This window comes from Oncorhynchus mykiss, chromosome 13 (assembly GCF_013265735.2).
Source record: "Oncorhynchus mykiss isolate Arlee chromosome 13, USDA_OmykA_1.1, whole genome shotgun sequence".
NCBI classification, from domain to species: domain Eukaryota; kingdom Metazoa; phylum Chordata; class Actinopteri; order Salmoniformes; family Salmonidae; genus Oncorhynchus; species Oncorhynchus mykiss.
In genome coordinates, this window is record NC_048577.1 from 37771271 (window position 1) to 37777332 (window position 6062).

Here is a 6062-nt window from a genome sequence, read left to right on the forward strand (position 1 = left end):
CCTCCCCTCCTCTGGTTGGCGTGGTTACGAATAGGGGGAGGAGGGAGCCCCACGCTGTCCCCTCTCCCTCTCTGTCTCACTCAGAATGGCTCTCATCACATTACTTTCTACCACACTACACTCCCTCTGAGCCAGTGATGAGCCAACACACGCTCCCTCCCTCTCTCCTTCTCCCTTTCTGCTCTCTTACCCTGACTCCTTCCTTCCACTTTTGATGCTTTCTCTCTCTCTCTCTCTCTCTCGCTCTCGCTCTCTCTCTCTCTCTCGCTCTCTCTCTCTCTCTCTCTCTCGCTCTGCTTTCCTCTCACTTTCCTCTCTCTCTCACTCCTCACTTCTTCCACTTTTGATACTATTTCTCTCTCCTCTCTCTCCTTCTCTCTCTCATCAGCCTCCAGCCTCTAAAAATAAAGATGGAGCACAGGGAAAGGGAGCTGCATTTTCCTGGAGGTGCCAGGAATGTATATGCTTTCAACACTTTCTATCTGGCGTATCCACAAACACAAACACACACACACACACACACACACACACACACACACACACACACACACACACACACACACACACACACACACACACACCAATCTATGGAAAGGAGAGACTCTTGCGAACAAGTGTCACGGGACTCATCTGAAGGTGACCAGTACTGGATTAAAAAAACAAATGGAAGTATGAAGGTAGTTTTGTGCCCCCAAAAAAGGGGTAGGCACAAATATAGGCACAAATATCTCCTAGATTTAGGACAGACACTTCAAAACCTTGTTTCTTATGATTTATATTTTGACTATACTTTTTGCCATTTATGAATGTGTTATTCAATGCATTTCTATGGGCTTTAGTAGTAAAGACCAAAATCAATATTTTATCAAATCATTTTTGATATATATATTTTGTTTTATACTGTACCTAAAGGGGTCCTACAATTCCAAATCAAATAGCTAAATGATCCATAGTATGACCATCTTAAAACAATTGCATCTGTTAGCTTAGCACCCATCCCCCCTCCCCCAGCGTCTTAGACGCTAAAGAATTCAAATGTGTATGGTGTTTATTAAGAAGGCTAATGCTAAATACCAACACATGAGCCAACAGCACATACTGTAACACAAATCATTAATCTACTGTTGGGTGGCGCCATCACTTCCTGGTCTTTCCTGGCAGACAGCCTCCTCCCGGGGGAGATTTTATTCAGGGAAAAATACAGGGTTAAAGGACAATGGGGAGGTGCCATCCATGGTTAATGTGCCACTGACATTGACTCCATTTTACTGTTGCTGGAGTCCACTTTTTGCCCTCTCTCAGCGTCAATAACCGCACTTCTGCACCTCAATGCGCTGACACCGTTTCTCATTGGTATCTTTTTTTTTAGCTATTGATCTCATGGTTTTATTCAATTAAGGGTCCCCCGTTTGACGGGGGATAGATCTCTGCGCAGTGGTGATGTCATATATTTGATATTTTCATCTTTCAGAGTGATGAATGAGAAATATGGAGGGAAATGACAACATTAGAAAATAGTCAACGTGCACAGTTCTCCTCCTCTGGACCATGTCTTTGGAGAGGAGGTCAATTAAATGAGGTCTGGATTTATTTAGCACAACACGTAAGGCTGAGTGAGTCTGTGTCTTACACAAATCCACTCGGCTTTTACCGGGGATGTGCATTAGAATTTGTCATAGCAAACAATTGAGGCTTATATCCTCGAGTGCTGTTATTCAGCATTTAATTGAAGTTGTTGTTGTGCCGTTGCTGTCGTGTAGGGATGAGGGCCAGGCCAGCATGGTGAAACATGATGTAAACCTCCCCCAGATGGAGGGCTTTGGCGTTGTTTGCACTAGGTTTGGACAGGGCTCTCATGGAAGATTGAGATGGATCAATGCACACCAGGACGCCTGAACATTTGTCACCACTAGGCTTGACTGGTCACCAATTAGAGCATTCCACTTCTGTCTCTTTATCATCATCAAACAGCCATTGCAGTGTTATGGCGTAACCGGTTGGCTCTCAAATTCATCTTCCAGGGTGAGTCCATCCACAGACTCAACACACAACCCAGATCACTCACAAAAGACCAGGTGTGCGTCTGACTCGGTCTGGCGTATATTTGACCACTGTGTGTTAAGCTTTATAATTGTCATGGAGTTTGTCCGTATGAAGAAGCAAACAATACCTAAATTGCTTTCTGGGTTTGCTTAGTCGGATTTGTTTGTTTTAGGCACCTGCCGGCAGTACCTGCCAGTGAGTCTGTCGTCAGTGACCCAAATCTCTACATCCTTTAACCACTGAGAGATCAGTTCACAGCACAGAGGACAAACACAGAGGTAGGGATGCGAGAGAGATGAGAGAGAGAGGAAGACGGTCTGGAGAGAGGGAGACAGAAGGAAATGAAAGAACAGGAGAGAAGTCATTGGAAGCTGTGGGAGTTGAGGCATCTCAGTGGAGTAGGTTGGCTTTGATTGGTTGGTTGGGAAGTAAGTAGGGCGGAGGGAGTAGGGCTGTTGTGGTGAGAGAAGAAAACGGAATTAAAAGTGATGATTAAGCTGTTATACAATACATAGTCTCCCGCATATTACGCATGCACAAAATCTTTTTTTTATTTTTATGATTTAAGATGTCTTTGGTACATAATTGGTGTAGCCTACTGTATACTCACTTGATGAGAGATTGACTATGCAGCCTGAGGCAAGGAACAGCTTTTTTACTACTTTTTGCTACTATAGCCTACTATAGCTGCATCATGCAGCTCACTTATGTTAATTTTAAGGTTTGTATCATTCACAACTAAAGTTACCAAATCATTCAAAATCTAGCATACAGGACCTGTTTCAAATGATCACTTTTACTCTCATACTGTATGTGCAATCGTGCCGAAAGGGAAAAATATCCTTTCTATTTTATTCAGCTAAGTTCAATTATATTCTTCTTACTATAAAATCATATAGTATAAAATAATGGCACGGGACTTATAATATCTTGTCAGCTAAATAAACAAGCCTACATCCTATGGCATGGAGCATAAGCAGATAACATACAGTAGGTCAACTCCAATTCTCTTCTTCTGAAAAACATTTTCTTCATATCATGTTTCTTTAGACTTGACTACTAATGAATAATGGATTATTGTGATGCTGTATATTAAACTGATTCATTCCTTTTTTTTTTTAAATGTAGATGTTCCAAAGGTGCGCAACAGTGGCTTGTATCCGTGGAGATGCTAGAGGTGTTTATGTTAATTACCGCTCAATTACCGTGAGAGCGGCAGTCTTTTGCGTGACAATGACCCGTCTGACAAAATTTTATGGCCAATGAAAATCATGTGTTTTATGGGGATTTATTTATTGAACGGAAGGAAATGTCTCGTACTGAAGTGACAGAACATTAAGGGTTACGCAGTAATACAACTCTCTGGGACTTTGGAACAAACACTTGAAAGGTTACACCTCCTCCCCCTTGTAATACAATGAGGATAATTCACTTAGCTCCGTGTCCAAGTCTTCATTACCCTTAAAACATAGATGTCAATCTCAATGTGACTTCCCGGGTTAAAAAGGATAAATACAATACAATTGAAAAAAAAACTGACCATCCTCAAAGGGACGTTGTCTCGGAAATCAGACCTGCTTGGTTTAGAAAAGATAATTAGGAAAAACATTGCGGGAGGCTCACAGCTCAGTTGAGCCTTCCCCCGATCCTGTGGAGCTGTTCAGTGGAAGGGGGTGCTGAAATCCCCCCACTGCTCTGCAACTAGCACCATGTGAGAGAGAAGTTAAACCTGATATTTAACTGATGGTGGTTATAAACAAGGTTATTTAGTGAGTGAGAGGCTGATTAGTGGTATCTTATGTTGATCAGGTGCCAATAGCCAAAATAGCAGACAAAAACAAATATCAAGGTTGAAATGGACGTTTTCAGGGTTTAGACATCCGGTTTGTTTCTGTGAAAGGGGGGTTTGGAGGGGGGAGAAGAGGGTGCAGAAAGCTTTTAAAATTGAAAGAGTGAAATGCTGGTCATGGCCTTAGCCCTGTGGCCTGCATTTCCTCAGAGATGTTTTAACACGTGGCTGGCTGGGGTCAGGAGAGGAGATCGTCTCCACTGAGGCATCAGACACAACCAACCAAACATAGCTCAATGCACTACAGCTTTGTAGTTTTTTTTCTCCTCAAGAAAAACAAAGATCTCAAAATGTGTTTGAGAGAGAGAGAGAGAGAGCTTCAGAGGTCCACAAGGAGGACAGACTGAACATACCGGAGTAAGAAAAGAAAGAAATAAAAAAAAGGGTTGGATTCTTTTAAGAGAAACCTGGACCAGGTCAAACAGTAAAATAAAAATGGCCAAGATAAAGCAAAGCAGTTCGACACATACAACAACACAGAGTTACACATGGAATTAACAAACATACAGTCAATAATACAGTAGATAAAAAAAATATATATACAGTGTGTGCAAATGAGGTAAGATAAGGGCGGTAAGGCAATAAAATAGGCCATAGTGGCGAGGTAATTAAACACTGGAGTGATAGATGTGCAGAAGATGAATGTGCAGGTAGAGATACTGGGGTGCAAAGGAGAAAAATAAATACATAAATACAGTATGGGGATGAGGTAGTTGGGTGGGCTTTTTACAGATGGGCTATGTACAGGTGCAATGATCTGTGAGCTGCTCTGACAGCTGGTGCTTGAAGTTAGTGAGGGAGATAAGAGTCTCCAGCTTCAGAGATTTTTGCAGTTCGTTCCAGTCATTGGCAGCAGAGAACTGGAAGGAAAGGTGGCCAAAGGAGGAATTGGCTTTGGGGGTGACCAGTGAAATACACCTGCTGGAGTGCGTGCAGCGGGTGGGTGCTGCTATGGTGACCAGTGAACGGAGATACGGTGGGGCTTTACCTAGCAAAGGCTAGTGGGTTTGGCGACTAGTATGAAGCAAGAGTCAGCCAACAAGAGCGTATAGGTTGCAGTGGTGGGTAGTATATGGGGCTTTGGTGACAAAACAGATGGCACTGTGATAGACTGCATCCAATTTGTTGAGTAGAGTGTTGGAGGCTATTTTGTAAATGGCATCGCCGAAGTCGAGGTTCGGTAGGATAGTCAGTTTTACGAGGGTATGTTTGGCAGCATGAGTGAAGGATGTTTTGTTGCGATATAGGAAGCCGATTCTAGTTTTAATTTTGGATTGGAGATGTTCAATGTGAGTCTGGAATGAGAGTTTACAGTCTAACCAGACACCTAGGTATTTGTAGTTGTCCAAGTCAGAGCCGTCCAGAGTAGTGGTGCTAGACTGGCGGGCAGGTGCGAGCAGCGATCGGTTGAAAAGCATGCATTTAGTTTTACTTGCATTTAAGAGCAGTTGGAGGCCACGGAAGGAGAGTGGTATGGCATTGAAACTCGTCTGGAGGTTTGTGTGTCCAGAAGTATACAGAATGGTGTTGTCTGCGTAGAGGTGGATCAGAGAATCACCAGCAGCAAGAGTGACATCATTGATGTATACAGAGAAGAGAGTCGGCCCGAGAATTGAACTCTATCAGAAAAGTAGTTGGTGAACCAGGCGAGGCAGTCATTTGAGAAACCAATGCTGTTGAATCTGCCGATAAGAATGTGGTGATATCGTTTAGGACCTTGAGCGTGGCTGAGGTGCACCCATCACCTGCTCAGAAACCAGATTGCATATCGGAGAAGGTACAGTGGGATTCGAAATGGTCGGTGATCTGTTTTTTTTTGTTGTGTTTTTTATTATTTATTTATTTTTTACCTCCTTTTTCTCCCCAATTTCGTGGTATCCAATTGTTAGTAATTACTATCTTGTCTCATCGCTACAACTCCCATACAGGCTCGGAAGAGACGAAGGTCGAAAGCCATGCGTCCTCCGAAACACAACCCAACCAAGCCACACTGCTTCTTAACACAGCGCACATCCAACCCGGAAGCCAGCCGCACCAATGTGTCGGAGGAAACACCGTGCACCTGGCCACCTTTGTTAGCGCACACTGCAACCGGCCCGCCACAGGAGTCGCTGGTGCGCAAAGAGACAAGGATATCCCTACCGGTCACAGCCGGCTGCGACTCTGGGCG